Source organism: Grammomys surdaster, unplaced genomic scaffold, assembly GCF_004785775.1.
Source record: "Grammomys surdaster isolate TR1022 unplaced genomic scaffold, NIH_TR_1.0 358, whole genome shotgun sequence".
Taxonomy (NCBI): Eukaryota; Metazoa; Chordata; class Mammalia; order Rodentia; family Muridae; genus Grammomys; species Grammomys surdaster.
In genome coordinates, this window is record NW_021604777.1 from 583,800 (window position 1) to 601,434 (window position 17,635).

The following is a 17,635-nucleotide window of genomic DNA, read 5'->3' on the forward strand; positions in this document are numbered from 1 at the left end:
TGGCACAATATGTAGACCTCTCAGCTCCTCCAGCCCCATGCCTGCCTGGATGCTGCCATGATTTCTGCCATGCTAATGATGGACTGAACCTCTGAACCTGTAAGCCAGCCCCAGTTAAATGTTGTTCTTTATAAGAGTTTAATTTTTTTTTCTGATCCAGAATTCTTCCGGTCTAAAAGAATTGCAGGGACAAAAATGGAGAAGAGACTGAAGGAAAGGTGGTCCAGTGATCAGCTCAACCTGAGATCTATCTCAAGGTGGGTGGGGGGGCACCAAGGCCTGACACTATTACTGATGCTATGGTGTGCTTACAGACGGGAGCCTGGCATGGCTGTCCTCTAAGAGGCTCTACCAACAGCTGACTGAGACAGACACAGATACTTACACCCAACCACTGGACTGAAGTCGGGGACCCCTATAATTGAATTAGGGGAAGGATTGAAGAAGCTGAAATGGAGGGCAACCTCATAGGAAGACCAACAGTCTCAACTACCACAGGGAATTCCGCGAGACTGAGCCAGTAACCAGGAGCATACACGGACCAGTCTGAGACCCATGGCACAAAAGTATAGCAGAGGTCTGCCTTGTCTGACCTCAGTGAGAGAAAATGCACTTAGTCCTCAAGAGACTTGAGGTCCCAGGGAAGGAGAAGGCCTGGTGGGGAGAGCACCCTCTCAGAGGTAAGGGGGAGGAGGAATGGGATGAGGAACTGTTAAGGGGGACCATCGGAGGGGGCAACAACTGGAATGTAAATGAAATAATAAAAAAAATAACACTTTGAGCACTTTAACAGGCAAAAACAGACAACGCAAGCATCAGCACAGTCTCAAACACCTCTGGGTGAGACTCCACAGAAGCTTTATGGTAGAAAGACCAGCTAGACCACAATACCAAGGTCATTACAATGACTAAGTAGACACCACACACCTCTGATGGGATGGGATATGTCTTCCCCACAGCACAGGCTCTGAGATCTTAGCACAACTGACTCTATGGTTGAAGTGCCATCATAAACCTCGGCACATAGATAGCACCATCTGCCAAAATTAAAACAAAGGCTAACCCATCAAAGCCCATAGTTCTGGGGAAGTCTCTAAATGTACTGTCTTGCTTTTTGACTTCTATAGTTCTGCTCTGGAGAACTGTTCTTGTTAACTGAAGTATGCCAACCCAGGACATGGTCTTCGTGTTTAAAAGCAGTCTGAAGCAGTCATCCAGGTTAAATCTTAAGAAAATATCAAGCCGGGCAGTGGTGGTGCACACCTTTAATCCCAGCACTTGGGAGGCAGAGGCAGGCGGATTTCTGAGTTTGAGGCCAGCCTGGTCTACAGAGTTCCAGGGCAGCCAGGGCTACACAGAGAAACCCCATTTCAAAAAAAAAAAATTAAAAAGAAAACATTAGACACATCCACATTGAGACAGAACTAATGTGTCCATGATAGTTTAGATGCATATTAAAAGAAGAAGGGAAACTCAACATCATAATAATTAATTCAGGTTTAGTTGTATTTATCTCTAACAAAACAACATATACGGGATTCTACAGCTCTCTCTCTGTCTCTCCTTCCCTTTGTCCCTCCCTCCCTCTCCCTCCCTCCCTCCTCCTTCCTCCCTTCCTCTCTGTCATCAAGGAGAGAACTATGCCAGGGTAATGGTGCTCGACGTAGGAGTCAGAGGCAGGTGGAGCTCTGTTGGGGATTGGTTCTAATGTTTTGTCTTAATTCGGTACCCAAAAGCCACACTTCCAGACACTGAGGGTCCCTGCCCCCAGCTGGCCTTGATTGGTAATAAAGAATTGCCATACAGCCAATGACTGGGCAGGGACTTTTAGATTGCTTGGGCCAGAGACCAAGGGGAAAGAAGAACAGAATTGCCCTGACAAGGGAGCAGAGAGATAATACTTAAGGTCCTGCCAATATGTAAGAGTCAGGGTAAATGGCCACAGGGGCCACTCCCCTGATTTGGTCTGGGGTAGCAGAGATGAAATATAGATTTTAAAAGATGCTAACTCAGGCTGGGCAGTGGTGGCGCACACCTTTAATCCCAGCACTTGGGAGGCAGAGGCAGGTGGATTTCTGAGTTCGAGGCTAGCCTGGTCAACAGAGTGAGTTCCAGGACAGCCAGGGCTACACAGAGAAACCCTGTCTCGAAAAACCAAAAAAAACTCATGAATACTAGAGGGAAGTGTGTGCAAGCTGCAGGGAGGTTCAGGAAGTGCCCAACCATTGAGCTAATAAGGCATATTAAAAATATTGCTGCATGTGCGTGTGCATGTGTGTGTGTTTTTGTGTGTGTCTTTCATTTGTGAATCCAGAGAGCTCTGTTGGGAGCTCAATTCAGATTAACAATTCACCACAACAGAGCCCTTCTACCTGGTTTACAGAAGTTCCAAGACATCCAGAGCTACATAATGAGATCCTGTGTCAAAAAAACAAAAACAAACAAACAAAAAACATGTTAGAGAGATGGTTCAGTGTTTCAATTCCCAGAGCCCACAGGGCAGTTCACAACTATCTGTAACTCCAGTTCTAGGGGACCCAACAACCTCACATAGACGAGGAATATGCCAGAGAAATTGGCGTCAGTGCATACTCCACCCACACATACACACTTTTATACCCTGTTCCTCCCAGTAAATGCAGCTGTAAGAGAGGGCCAGATCTTGGGCATCCAGTTGTAGACATTAGACATCTTAGACAAAGCTACTGAATCTTAAGAATTACTGATCCCAGTGGATTTTCATCCTGACGCATACAAAGCCAAGATACAGAAGAAAAAGATGAATCCCTGCAGCAGGCAAGGAGAGTGCAGGAGTCCACTCCAAATCCATGCTCGTTCAGAATAAATAAAGCAAAAGGGGTTTGTTCATGATCAGTTAAGGAGTATACTCTTAGTCATACTCAGCTTAAGGTCATAATTTAAAATAAAAGCTAGTTGACACATTTGGGGACATTCTTAGCTCACATATGTAAAAGAGGAAAGTGATGGGCAGAAACCATTCTAGACATGCTTATTTGCACCATGAAAATTTAGCTGAAAATAGGGCCATAAAAATAGTTCAGTGGGGAAAAGTTCTTACCACCAAACTTGACAACCTGGGCTTCACTCCATAAACTCACATGATGGAAGAAGAGAACCAACCCCCACAAGTTCTCCTCTTACCTCCACACATGTCACCATACACACACATTCATATGCACACAAATAAATGTGTGTTTTTTTAAAAAAAACTATTATAAAAAAAGATTTTCATGAAAATAAAGAAAATTCTATTTGAAGACACATTAGCATGAGCTCCCCGCCCCCAAGTGACCAACTTACCTAGCTGCTAACATCCCCGAGATAGTTCACTTCTCACCCTTCTCTCTGCCTGGAGGGCTCAGGCAGGCAGCTGGCAGGGCCCTGTCTTGAAGGATGTTCTGGGGTATCACAGCTGGAGAGTCCTTAGTTGGAAGAAGGCTGAGAACTGTGAATCTCAACCAGAGGGGAGAGGCTGAAGAGAAGTGGGAGCCCCTGGTACTGTAAAAGGAAGCACAGGTGATCTGTGTCTCTGCACCACATGGGCAGGTCAAAAGGACCCTGGTTAGCAGGGATCTTGGATATCACAAGGAAGAGAGAGGAGGAGGGAAGAGATGGTAGTCCCTGGCAAGTGACTACTCTTTAGAACTATGGTTCTCAGCCCTGTTGGTCATAACCCATTTGGGACTCAAATGACCCTTTCACAGGGGTCACCTAAAACCATTCTGCATATCAGATATTTACATTACAACTCATAACAGCAGCAAAATTACAGTTATGGAGTACCAACGAAAGTAATCTTATGGTTGGGCGTGACCACAATATGAGGGACTGTACTAAAGGGTCACAATATTAGGAAGGTTGAGAACCACTGGTCTAGAAGGTCAGGTACAGAGTTTATATTCTGAATGTATGTCCTTCAGTTGGAGGTGCTGCATCTTTCCGGTTGAGGAAGTGAACCTCTCCTGATGCTAGAATAGAATTGGTCTTAGGAGAGCCTGCAGCAATCTAATAAAGTATTCTAGGGTGTTTATATATTGTTTTGCCAAGCATGTTAAGGCAATCTAAATATGATGTAAATCATGAATAAAATCAGTAATTTTTACATTTATAATGTGTGTAGCCTAAAACATTCCCTAGGACTTAATGTCCCAGAGAATCTGGGTTAAACATAAAAAAGCAGCCCACCTGAACGACTTCGGGGAAAGGGACACTTATTGCCATATCCTATGCTACAGTTGCATGGACCACAATTGTAAACTTTTAGTTAAAATGTACTTGAACCCACACATTTAGAAGATTAAAGCTATCTATATAAGCAATAGGCCAACTAAGAGAGTAGGGCAAAAAGATTCCTTTAATAATTGAGTTTCTTTATTATTTGACTTCTTCCTTTACTATGAGTCCTGGATCTGGTTCACAGGAGTTGACATCTGGAGGCTTACTTGACTCTTGGTTCTTGAGTTCTCTTTACTCTTGTATTATTAATCAAAGGAGTCATGCCTTATAATATAAGAAGAATGTGTTTGTACTTAGAAAAATTAAATAAGGATCTGTCCAAATTATGTTGGACCAATCTTAAAGGAACTCTGACTTTTATTTTTTGTAATATTTCTAATCACCTAGTACATGGGAGAAGTTAAATTCTAGGTTTATTGTGTTTTATTTGTGTGTTTGTTTTGTTTTGGAAATAAGAGTTTTGTGTAGCCCAGGCTAGCCTGGACTTGGTATATAGCTGAAGATGACCTCAAACTTCTGATTCTGAGAGTTGGAACTACAGTCATGCATAGTCATGCCCCAGTTTATGTGCTATTAGAGACTGAATTTGGGCCTCCATACACACTAAGCAAGTTCTCTACCACTGAGCTACAATCCCAAGCCCAGTTGATTCCATTTTATTTTCAACTTAGCTTTGGCATCAATTTTGTACCTTGGAGCTAGTTTTTCCTGGAAAGATGTTTTATGCAGCCATCTGAGCACAAGTTCCATTTTGGGGCATCCACTATGCAGTCAGAGCAACAGTTACAAATTTTAACCAACTGTCATAAGCTTTTAACACAGTTTAGCAAAGGTAATCCTTTTTTTTTTTTTAAGATTCATTTTTAAGAGCCATGGTGACACACACCTTTAATTCCAACACTAGGAAGGAAAAGACAGGCAGATCTCTGTGAACTCAAGGCCAGCCTGGTCTACACAGAGAAGCTTGTCCTCTGGCCCCAGTAGATTTGTGTGTGTGCTCATGCTTGGCTATAGGGAGTGGTGCCATTAGGAGGCAAGGTTTGATTGGAAGAGGTGTGGCCTTGTTAAAGGAAACAGAGCCAGCTTCAGATCAATATGTAGGATTCTCAGCTCCTCCAGCACCATGAAGGTCTGCCTGCCTGCTGCCATGCTTCCCACCATGATGATAATGGACTGAACCTCTGAAACAGTAAGGCAGCCCAAATTAAATGCTAGCTTTTACCTTGGTCTCTGGGCAGTGGTGGTGCACGACTTTAATCCCAGCACTTGGGAGGCAGAGGCAGGCGGATTTCTGAGTTTGAGGCCAGCCTGGTCTACAGAGTGAGTTCCAGGACAACCAGGGCTACACAGAGAAACCCTGTCTCGAAAGACAAAAAACAAACAAACAAAACAAAAGAGTTACCTTCGCAGTAATGGAAACCCTAACTAAGACACCTGTCTCCAAAATAAAAATGATTTCTTTTTATTTATGCGTATGTGTGAGTCCAGGTACTTTTAAAGGACAGAATAAGGTGTCTGATTCCCAGGAGCTGGAGCTACAGGCAATTGGGAATGACCTGATATGGCTGCTAGGAAAGAAACTTGGGTCCTCTGCAAAAGCAGCAAGTCCTCTTAACCAATGGGTCATCCCAGCCCCAAGGTGACCTACAAGTGGCCCTTCCGGTTTACTTGAATGACTGTTTTGGTTTTTGCTTTTTGTGGGATTTTTTTTTTTGTAATGTGTATAACTTCAATCTTATTTTTAGCGTTTGGGAAATCAGTCACCTTGAAATAAATGCAGGCCTGTTGCTATTTTAGGTAGATAAGAAAAACGTAAACTTTGAGATTATTTTCTTTTAGTTAGTTGAACTGTGGGCTGCCCAGGCACCCTTTTGGCAGCTGGATGGTTTGCCTATCATCCATTCCCCTGAGGTGGGAAACGTTATAAACAGTGATTCCATGCTTCCATTTTTTGAGCTGACAGTAATTCAAAGGATGTGAATGGCAAAATGGGGCACTCAGAAACATCCAGACTTGTCTTAAAACCCAGGAATCTACTTTAAAAGTCATTTGCTCTCCTGATACAGCCCTGATATCTCCATAAGTTATATTATCCCTTGGTCAGAGTGCCCTCCTTAGTAGTCAACACAGACAATGTGGTTTTGATATTGAGTAAAACTTAATTTAATGTTTAGTTTTATCTATGGAAACCCAGGGTTCTTCAGAAGTCTAGATTGTGCTAAAAGGAACCAAATGAGAGTCACTTGGCCTCAACAAGAAAATAAATTTGTCCCTCGCCCTCCCTCTCTGAAAATGGTTTGGACAAGCCCCCATCTATGTCTCTGTCTTGTAGAATACACACTAACTTGGTCCAGTTTTTCTGATGGCTGATAGGTCCAGGGACACTCACCCAAAATAGCTTCTTTTGTGCAACCTGGAGAGGAGTGGAGAGGAACTGTTAATAGGGCAGCTCATTCTTTTACCTTTCTCTTCATGAATGCCTTTGTTGTTGAAGTTCTTAAAGGCAATCTCTTCCAACTGAGAAAAATTACTCTGAATTACTCTCTGAATCTAGTCAGTTTTTGAGTAGTTTATTATTTTTGGCAAGATATCAGGAGGTATCAGGAGCATACTGAGATGTGAAGCAGGTTTTCAGGGCTATCTAGTTACTGATGGCTGTGAGCTGCCATGTGGGTGCTAAGAACTGAACCTGGGTCTTCTGCAACAGGAACAAGTACTCTTAACCAATGAGCCATCTCCCTACCCCCTACTCTAATCTTTACTTTCTATCTATCTATCTATCTATCTATCTATCTATCTATCTACCTATCTAACTATTTGAAAACTCCCTCTGTAGCTCAGGCCAGCCTCAAACTCACAGAGCTCTGTCTGCCTCTGCCAAGCACTGGGATTAAAGGTGTGCACTATCACTACTTGGCATATCATTATTATCTTATTACGTTCTAGAAATAATTTTATCTGGGGCTGGTGAGAGGGCAGAGTGGATAAAGGGATTGCTGTGCAGGCCTGGGGACCCGAGGCTGATTTCTAGAACCCACATAAAGGTGAAAGGAGAGAACTGACTCTATAGAGTTATCTTGTGGTTTCCACACATTCGCTGCTGCACAATGACGCCCATACACATTACACAACAACAACACTAATAGTCATTTTACAGTTATTTTAAAATAAATTTTGATAAATATATTCATATAATTAGAACATTTTATATTTTTTCCATTGCTTGTTGATTCCTTTTCTGTCTTTTTATTTCTTATGTGTCTGTGTATGTAAGTTTACACATCCAGGCATTAATACTGAATATCTTTCTTTCTTTTTTCTTTTTCTTTTTTTTCGAGACAGGGTTTCTCTGTGTAGCCCTGGCTGTCCTGGAACTTACTCTGTAGACCAGGCTAGCCTCGAACTCAGAAATCCGCCTGCCTCTGCCTCCCGAGTGCTGGGATTAAAGGCGTGTGCCAACACCACCCGGCTGTGAATATCTTTCTTAATAGCTTGTCACCTTTCTGTTTTGTCTTGAGACAAGGTCTCTTATATAGCTCCAGCTTGCCTGGAACTTACTATGTAAACCAGGCTGGCCTAGAACTCACAGAGATCCGCCTGCCTCTGCCTCCCGAGTGCTGGGATTAAAGGTGAGACCCATTATGCCTGTTCCAGTTTAAGTTTGAGATATGATCTCTTACTGAACCAGCAACAGCTCACCAATCTAGCTAGCTCATGTTCTGAACTCCCTGCTGAGACCCTGACTATAACCACGAGCTGCTATGCCAGACGTTTTACCAGAGCTGCAGGCCCCAACTCAGGCCCTCACGCTTGCCCAGCAATCACTTCTCCCACTGAGCTTTCTCCCCAGCCTCATTTCTTTTCTTCTAATGTACATTTTCAAGCACTAAGGAAATCTCCAAACTAAAACAGAAATATTTTTCTAGGAAACAACACTAGCAGAACATATTGTACATGTTAAAGATTTTATTCTATTCTACTATGTGTATGTGTGCACATGTTAGTGCACGTGTCTGTGGGGCCCACACAAGGGCATCCGATTCCCTGGAGCTGGAGCTACAAGAGGTAGTAAGCTGTCTGTCTGTCTGTCGTCAGTGTTGGGCAACTCCAGTTCTTGACAAGAGCTGTGTGGTTTTAACCACAGAGCCATTTGTTTAGCTTTTACTTATGTATTTGAGACAGGGGCTTGTTAGCTCAGCTTGGACTTGAGCTTCTTACCCCTACCTCCAAAGTGCCAGGAATGCAGGAGTCAGCATGCTTCTAGTTTATGCAGTGCTGATTTCCCAGTGTATTTTCATGCTAGGCAAACACTATTGACTGAGCTATATACATCCTAAGTCCCATATTTTGCATTTCCTCATTTTTAAAACTTTGTATATGGAATTACCAAGTGAATTTACATACTCTGGCAACCATAATTTGTATTTAAGACCCAAGAAGAGCCAGACAGTGGTGGCACACACCTTTAATCCCAGCACTTGGGAGGCAGAGGCAGGCGGATTTCTGAGTTCGAGGCCAGCCTGGTCTACAGAGTGAGTTCCAGGACAGCCAGGACTACACAGAGAAACCCTGTCTTGAAAAACCAAAACCAAAAAAAAAAAAAAAAAAGACCCAAGAAGAGTGCCAGGCATCGTGGTATGTGCGTTTAATCCCAATAGTGGGAAAGCAAGAGGCAGACAGACCTCTGAGTTCCAGTCCAGCTTGGTCTACATTATAGCAAGTTTCAGACCAGCTGAAGTTACACAGAGAGACCCTACTGAAAAAAAAAAAAGAAGAAGAGGAAAAGGAGGAAGGTGAAGGGGAGAATGAAGGAGAAAAGTATGAGTAGTTGTTGTTTTGAATTATATGCTATATATCTAGTCTATAATAGGTCATACTTGTTGATTGCCTCAAATATATATTATTTCTTTTATAGTATATAAAAGCAAGCTAAATACTTTTATTGCTGTTCTGGGATGATGGCTGTGTTGAGCTATTGTAGCCTCAGAACCAGGGTGCTATTGTTGGATAGAGTAGGAACAAGACCACTGTTACTTCTGAGCAGAAGCTCCTTGTCATCAAGAATTGACAATAAGAGACTAATTCAATCTGTCTTAGATCACCAAGACATTGCCATAGAGAATTCCACACTTTAATAGCAGACCCATGACATGACCCATGACATTCTACACAGGCAATCCCAATAAGACACAACTCACACTGTGAAACTCATCCCTTCTCCTCTTCCTCTTCCTCCTCCTCTTCCTCCTCTTCCTCTTCTTCTCCCTCTTCCTCCTTCTTTTGAGACTAGGTCTCATGTAGTCCAGACCAGCCCTAATTTCACAATGTACCCAAGAATGATCTACCTTTTCTGAGTGCTGGAATTATAGACATAAACCACCACAACTGGTTTAGAATTGTTTTAGAATAAAATTGTTTATGATTTATTAGTGATTTATTAATGTTTGACCTGCATACCTATTTTATATATCTATATGATTGAAGTTGTATAAAATTTTCTTTGATGAAAGAGGGTTATAAGTAGAAAAAGTTTAAGAAATCCTGATCTAAGGCCAGAATTATTCTGATACTAAAGTCATATTTTAAAAATATCTTGCCGGGCAGTGGTGGCAGACGCCTTCAATTCCAGCACTTGGGAGGCAGAGGCAAGAGGATTTCTGAAGTCGAAGCCAGCCTGGTCTACAGTGTGAGTTCCAGGACAGCCAGGGCTACACAGAGAAACCCTGTCTCAAAAAACGAAAAACAAAAAAACAAAAAAAAAAGTTAAAAAATAATTATGTGTCAACATCCCTTACAAGGGGCTATGGAAATCAAGTGATAGAGCATTATTTGATTGGAATATACAAAATTCGACATTCATTCAAAACCCAGCCACTGTTGCACCCGTGTAATCCCAGCATTGGTGAAACAGAGGCAAGATCAGTAGCTCAAAGTCATACTCAGCTACATATCTAGTTCAAGGCCAGCCTGGGCTACATGAGACTCCAAATCAAACATAAACAAAAACCCACAAATATGTATGTATATATTCCTAGCATGAAAATCTTCAACAATATATTGTGACTGAATGCTGTTGAGTCAGATATCATGAGCTTAATCTCCAGGTCCCACGTGGTAGGAAGAGAAAATTGATGGTTGCAAGTTGTTCTCTGCCTTCACATTCACACTGTGGTGCGTGAGTGCACACACATATACACATGTACACTCATGCACGCACACACACACACATGTACACTCATACACACACACACACACACACACACACGGGGGGGGGGGCTTTGGACCTCTCTAGAGTCTACTGTAACACAGTTTACATCTGCATCTGTTGATTTGGATATTCTTTCTCTTTATGTCATTTTGCCTGAGGGTTCACCAACCTTATTAAGTTTTCAGAGAATCTTTCTTTTCTTTTCTTCTCTCTCTCTCTCTCTTTTTTTTTTCGAGACAGGGTCTGTCTGTGTAGCCCTGGCTGTCCTGGAACTCACTCTGTAGACCAGGCTGGCCTCGAACTCAGAAATCCGCCTGCCTCTGCCTCCCAAGTGCTGGGATCAAAGGCCTGCGCCACCACTGCCCAGCAGAGATAAGGTTTCTTTGTATAGGCCTGGCTGGCTGTCCTGAAACTCTTTCTGTAGACCAGGCTGGACTTGAACTCTCTCTGCCTCCCAAATTCTGGGATTACAGGCATGCATCACTACCACTTAGCCAAGATTTTTTTTTAAATATGATCACTTACAGCTATAAACATTCCTCTTAGGCATCTTTGGCTGCATCTGGAGGTTCTGATATTGTTCTGATTCAGGAATTTTTTTTTAAACAGTAACTCACATTTATTTAAAAAGATGGATTAACTGTTGAGTCTTTCTGTCGTTTTTCTTGTTATTGGGTTCTACTTTTATTACACTGTGGCTTGATAGAATACAAAAAATTACTGTGATTGTTTCATGTTTGTTAAGACTTCATCTGTAGCGATTATGTGATCAGTTTTGGAGAATGTTCCATATGTTGCCAAGAAGAATGTATTCCCTCTGTTGAATTGAATATTCTATATACATCTATTAAGTTGCATTGATCCATGGTATATTTTAGCTCTGAAGATGCTTTACTTAATTTTAGTTTGAAAGACCTATCTAAATCTAAGATTTAATAGTGGGGATACCAAAGTTCCCCACTATTATTGTTTCAGGACATTCATTCACAGACTATTATGCAATTTATTATTTATGTTATGAAATTATGGACCCCTATATTTAGTGCACAAATATTTACAACTGTTATTTCTTTTTAAGATTTTATTTAATGAGTCTGGAGAGGTGGCTCAGTGGTTAAAAGCACTGGCTCCTCTTTCAAAGAACCTGAATTCAACTCCCAACACCCACATGTTGCTCACAACCATCTAGAACTCCTGATGCCCTCCTCTGACCATCCCAGGCAATACATGCACATGATTCAGGGATATTAATGAAGGCAAAAATAACAACAAATATTTTTAAAGATTTTGTTAGTTCGTGTGTGCACACATGTGCAAATGAGTGTTTGCACTTGTGCGTGCATGCACATGTGCATATGTAAGCATATTTGTGTGTTATATGCATGTCTGTTTGTGTTCATGTACACATGAGTGTTCATGTCTGTGTGCATGTGTTTGTGTATGTCTATATATCTGTCTGTGTTCATTTGTGTGCATATCTGTGTGCGTGTTCAAAAGAAAGAAGTCACCACTGGTCCTCTTTAGTCACTTTCCCACCATTTAATTTTTTTAGAAAGGTTATCTCAGTGAACTTGGAGCTTGCTAGTTTGGCTAGACTAGCTGCCCAGCAAGCCCCAGTGATCCTCCTGTTTCTGCCTATGCAACACCAACATTACAGGACTATGTCGTCATGCATGCTTATTTTTTAAGACAGGGTTTCATGTAGCCCAGAATGGCCTTGAACTTGCTGTGTAGCCAAGGATGACTGAACTTGTCTTTCTCCTGCTTCTACCTCTGAAGTCCTAGGTTTATTGGTGACCACCACATCCTTTTTTGGTTGGTTGGTTTGTTGCTGTTTGTTTGTTTATATGAGTCCTGGGGATAGAACTCAGGGCCTCACACTTTCATGACAAGCACCTAGCCCAACACATTTTTATTATAACAAGCCAAATGGAATTTACTAAGATGATAAATAGATAAATAGATATTACTTTTTAATTCATTCTATCAACTTCTGTTTTAATAAGAAACTCTAATGTATTTAAAATGCAGCAACTAATGGTGAAGGGTTAGCCTTTGCCTATTGATTTTAGCTGTTTATTTTCTGAGTCATCTTCACAGTCTCTCTCTCTCTCTCTCTCTCTCTCTCTCTCTCTCTCTCTCTCTCTCTCTCTCCATTCCTCATCTCCTTTTATTCATTTATTCTTGTTTCTCTTCCATTTGTGTGTCTGTGGTATGTGTGTGATGTTTTGCATGTGTGTCCTTGTGTCTGAGTGTGTGCATTTGTCTGTGGAGGCCCATGACTGATATCAGGAATCCTCCTCAATTGCTTTTCTACCTTATTCATTTAGGTAGGGTCTCTCAATCAAACCCAGAGCGCACCAGTAAGACCAGTATTGCTAGCCATCTTGCTACAGAGGAATTCCTGTCTGCCTGCTGAGATTGGAATTACAAGTGAGCTGCCATGCCCACTGGGCATTAGTGGATTCTGAGACTAAATGAACACTTCATCTTCATCTGAAAATCTATATACAAATTTAAAGAGAAACTCCATTGATTATCACCCAAAACCAGGAGTCTGTCTGTTGGTTGCATGGACAACCAAACTTTGATAGATGATACAGTAGGAGGAGAGACGACTCTGCAGGAATAAAAACAAACTATTGATACAAGAGCTGAGGTGAATCACCAAAGCATTGCTCTGAATGAAGTAGCCCTGCATGCAGGCAAAGAATACGTGCTATATGCTATGAACTGAGTGTTAGTATCCCCCAGAATTAATACTCAAAGCCTGAACCTACAAGATGGCATTTGGAAGTGTGGCATTGGGAGGTGATACCTTCATGAATGGGATGAGAACCCCTCTCTCTTTTTTTGTTTCCTCTTTTTTTCTTTCTTTTTCTTTCTTTCTTTCTTTTCTTTTCTTTTTTTTTTTTTTGTTTGTTTATCGAGACAGGGTTTCTCTGTGTAGCCTTGGCTGTCCTGGAACTCACTCTGTAGACCAGGCTGGCCTCAAACTCAGAAATCCGCCTGCCCCTGCCTCCCAGGTGCTGGGGTTAAATGTGTGCACTGCCACTGTTCGGTGAGAACCCCTCTACAAGAGCCATGACCAGCTGAGCCCAGCTGAGCTGAGTGATGCCATACTCACTAACTCAATCACTAACTCACCAGGCTGAGCCAAAGAGACCCGCCCACTGAACTAATTCCAGATACAGATATCCCCAGGCAAAAACACAAGCAATGAGGCAGGATCCCTCTTCCCCGAATTACTAGCCCCATCGAAATGTATCTCAATTAGGAACTTAAATAAAATCCTAGACAAAGATTTTTAAACCATGATTATAAGTATGTTCAAAGATATCAAAAAGGATACAAACTTCTGAATAGATCCAAAGATGATTGAACAGTCTCCTAAATGAATTCCAAGAGAACATACACAACTGAGGAGCTGGAAGGATGGTTCAGCAGTTAAGCACCTACTGTGCTCATAGAGGACCCAAGTTCTGTTCTCAGCGCCCACACGGCAGCTCACAACAATCTGTAACTCCAGTTTCAGGGGATCTGAAGCCCCCTTCTAACCTCCATGGAAGACAACAAGCCAGAGAATGATAAAGGAGCCAGAAGATTAGAACAGATTGCCAAACTTAGTATGAGGCCAAGCAGAGCAATTCAGGCAGAAGCCAAGAGAAGCCACTCAGCTTGGAAGATTAGATTGTATGGAGCCTAAAAGCATTCGAGCCTCAGCCTAGAGAACAGTGAGAACAGAGAAGAAAACAATGCTCTGAGCTCAGCCCAGACTGAGTATTTGCACAACTTGGGTACAGCCCTCACCTTATCCATCATCTAAGGAAATAAAAGCTACATTTACATCTCCCTATGCTAAAAGCCATTACATTCCATTCCTCAAGGTTCATTCCCTTATTTGGCCACTTCCTCCTGAAGTTGACCACCAAAGTTCAGCTGTCAAAGTATTGAAGTCCATTAATCAAAAGCCACTTTGGCTCACCTAATTAACATGCCCAATTAAAATTAAACACCTCAGCCGGGCAGTGGTGGCGCACGCCTTTAATCTCAGCACTTGGGAGGCAGAGGCAGGCGGATTTCTGAGTTCGAGGCCAGCTTCGTCTACAGAGTGAGTTCCAGGACAGCCAGGGCTATACAGAGAAACCCTGTCTCGAAAAACAAAAACAAAACAAAAAATAAATAAATTAAATTAAACACCTCATCCTAACACAGGGTTTCCCCTTTCCCTTTGTAAACTCCCATTTGCCTATGAGTGTGTTTCCTCTCTACCCAGAGGCTGTAATTTTTCCCTCAAGGCAAATATCCCTTCCCCTTTTCCTCCTTGAACTGTCGTTATCTCTTACTCTACCCTTTGTCCCTCTGGAGCAAATAAATCTCCTTTGTGCTTAGAACTTGGTTAGTGTACCCTATGCCATCCTTCATTGCATTTAAAACAAAAATGACATGGAAAGATGGCTTAAATTATGACTTTTTAGTACAGCTTTAGAACTCAATAATGTAAATGGTTCTAAACCTGTCGGTCATGTCCCCTTTGGGGTTGAAGAACCCTTTCACAGAGGTGGCCTAAGGCCATCAGAAAACAAATATTTACATTATTTTTCTGGACAGTAGCAAAATTACAGTTATGAAGTAGCAACAAAAGTCATTTTTGTGGTGGGGCTCTCCATAACATAAGGAATTGTATTAATAGGTTGCAGTGTGTAGGAAGGTTGAGAACCACTGCTATAGAGTGTAAGTTGAAGGAAGACCTTAAAGCCAGGCACGGTGACAAATGCCTTTAATCCCAGAACTTGGGAAGAAGAAGCAGGTGGATCTCTATGAATTTGAGATTAATCTGGTCTACATGGCAAATTCCAGCCAGCCAGGGCTTCACACTGAGGCTTTGACTTTAAAAAAGAAAGGAACAGATTGAAGGATGTATTAGTCAGCTGAGGGTCTGCTCCTTACCTCTGTGGCTGTTGTTCTCATAGAGTTTTCTTGTGTTCAAAACATCTGGTTGTAGCTCTTCTATAAGTGCATCTCATCCCATTCCTGAGGGCTTCACCTTCACTGCCAAGTCACCTCCTAAGGTCTCACTTCCTAATGCTACCATATTGTGAGTTTCGGCATTTATAAGAAATGTTGGAGGTATAGATAAACACTCAGTTCATAGCATATAGTATGAAACTAGCTGATTGGATCAGAATACTGCATGCATCTTTTTCTATCTCCAAGGAAAACACTTAACTACTGAAAGTAGACAGAACCTTACGGTGAAAACATAGACAAAAGTATTCTATCAAATAAGCCCAGGAAAAGAACAGATGTCACTACTCTAATATCTGATAAAACATAACTTCAAATTAAAATTAGTCAGAAGAGATAAAAAGGCCATTTTGGATGGACAAAGGGAACAACCCATCAAGAAGACACTACATGTCTAAACATACACACCTGGAGATGGATCAGTGATTAAAAGTACTCCTGTTGGCCAGATGGTGGTGCACACCTTTAATCTCAGCACTAGAGAAGCAGGCAAAGGCAGAGACAGGCAGGTCTCTGTGAGTTCAAGGCCAGCCTGGTCTTTAGAGCTAGTTCTAGGACAGCCAAGGTCAGGGAAACCCAGTCTTGTGTGTTTATCAGATGTTTCTGTTATACTTACCTGGCAGGGGAAACACCATGATTATCAAGATGTTTTTTCGAGGGCGAAGCTTATCCATTGCACTTGCAGGTGCTGACCCCTTCAATTTTTCCAAGTGTGGGAAACTCAACTATGTAATTTGTAGTACTGGGGGACTGTGTTTGTGCCCTGCCCAGGTTAAGAAAATGTTCTTGTAGAAGACCTGCCTGTGTTTAGTTCCCAACACCCACATGGTGGCACACAACTATGGCTATGTCTACAGTTCAAGGGGGATCTGAGGGCCTCTTCTGGCCTCTACAAGCACCAGATATGCATCTGGTGCACAGATATGCAGATAGACAAACACTCATATATCTAAACATCTCCAACATCTCGGAGTCTTCACGACTTTATGCAACTCCCTCTTGGGATTTCACACAACCCCATTATTCATGTATGCTCCATGAATCCAACGTCAGTGTCATGTGCACAGTACTGTCGAGTTTAGTTGCTAGTTGTAGAAGTCCCTTGGCTAAGTCACATTTGTAGGAGCAGACAATCTCTCAGCCTTCTCACAGTTGGCTTGGCTGGGCAGGTCGTTGCTTGAGGCCAGCTTCCCCGCGCTCCAGTGCTGGAGGCCCCCACTTACTCTCCTTATCTCTTTCTGTACAAGCCTTGGCTGCAACATTCATTTTCTGGATACCTTTCTTTTTCAAACTGTACACTTTTTTTTCCATTTCTTTCTTCTCCACTTGCTCTTTTTCACTGTGTAATGGGCGAGATTGTTGATAATTAGACAACAGAGTCAACATTAGACTGTCTTGACATCTTTCCCGCCAAAGAAATCAATTGATTACTTTTACATTTAGCCTCAGGCAGTGGACCTCCACATCCCCTAACCAGGGCAGAAGAAGCCATATATTTTCACCAAAATATCACAAGAATGGCTTCTAGTCCAGTTGCTGTTATCGTTTCCTCTGAGACGTCTTGATCTGTGCCTCTGCAGTCCTCCTTGCAGTCGAAATATCTTCATTGAAAAGAGGACATGAGGACAAAGCAGCTCTGAGCTACATGTGATGACTATTCTTCACTGACACCTTGACTGGAGTTATTACCATCTAACAGACTGGAGGTGTGCTGATGAGGGGATTTCCAGAGATTAATTGATGGGGGAAGATCCACTATGACTGTGAGAGGATCAACACCATGGGCTGGGGACCCAGACAGAACACAAAGGAGAAAACCATCTAAATGACGGCATCCTTCTCTCTGCTCCCAACCATACTGTGACAGCTCTGCCCAGCCATGCCCGTCCTCAAACTATGGATGGACTGACATCTTTAAAATAATGAGCCTCAATAAATTCCTTCTCAAAAATAATGAGGTTGAGGAAGATGCTTATATTTGGCTTGAGAACTGGAAAGATGGAGAATTTCTTGGGAAAAACATGCAACAGTGGGCAGAGGGAACGTGGGAGGGCTTCTGTGATGACGGGCTAGATAGGGAGAGCAGAACGCCTGGGCCCCAAAGACAGGTGGCCTGCACACTCTTTTCCCTGCTGTCTGCTG

At 42.3% G+C, this 17,635-nt stretch overlaps 1 non-coding gene across 1 annotated transcript; it reads left to right on the forward strand.

Moving 5' to 3' along the window:
* Positions 1–16,101: 16,101 nt before the first annotated feature.
* On the forward strand, positions 16,102–16,264 carry LOC114631363. Its single transcript, XR_003712942.1, has one exon. It is a non-coding gene; the product is annotated as a U1 spliceosomal RNA (small nuclear RNA).
* Positions 16,265–17,635: the final 1,371 nt, after the last annotated feature.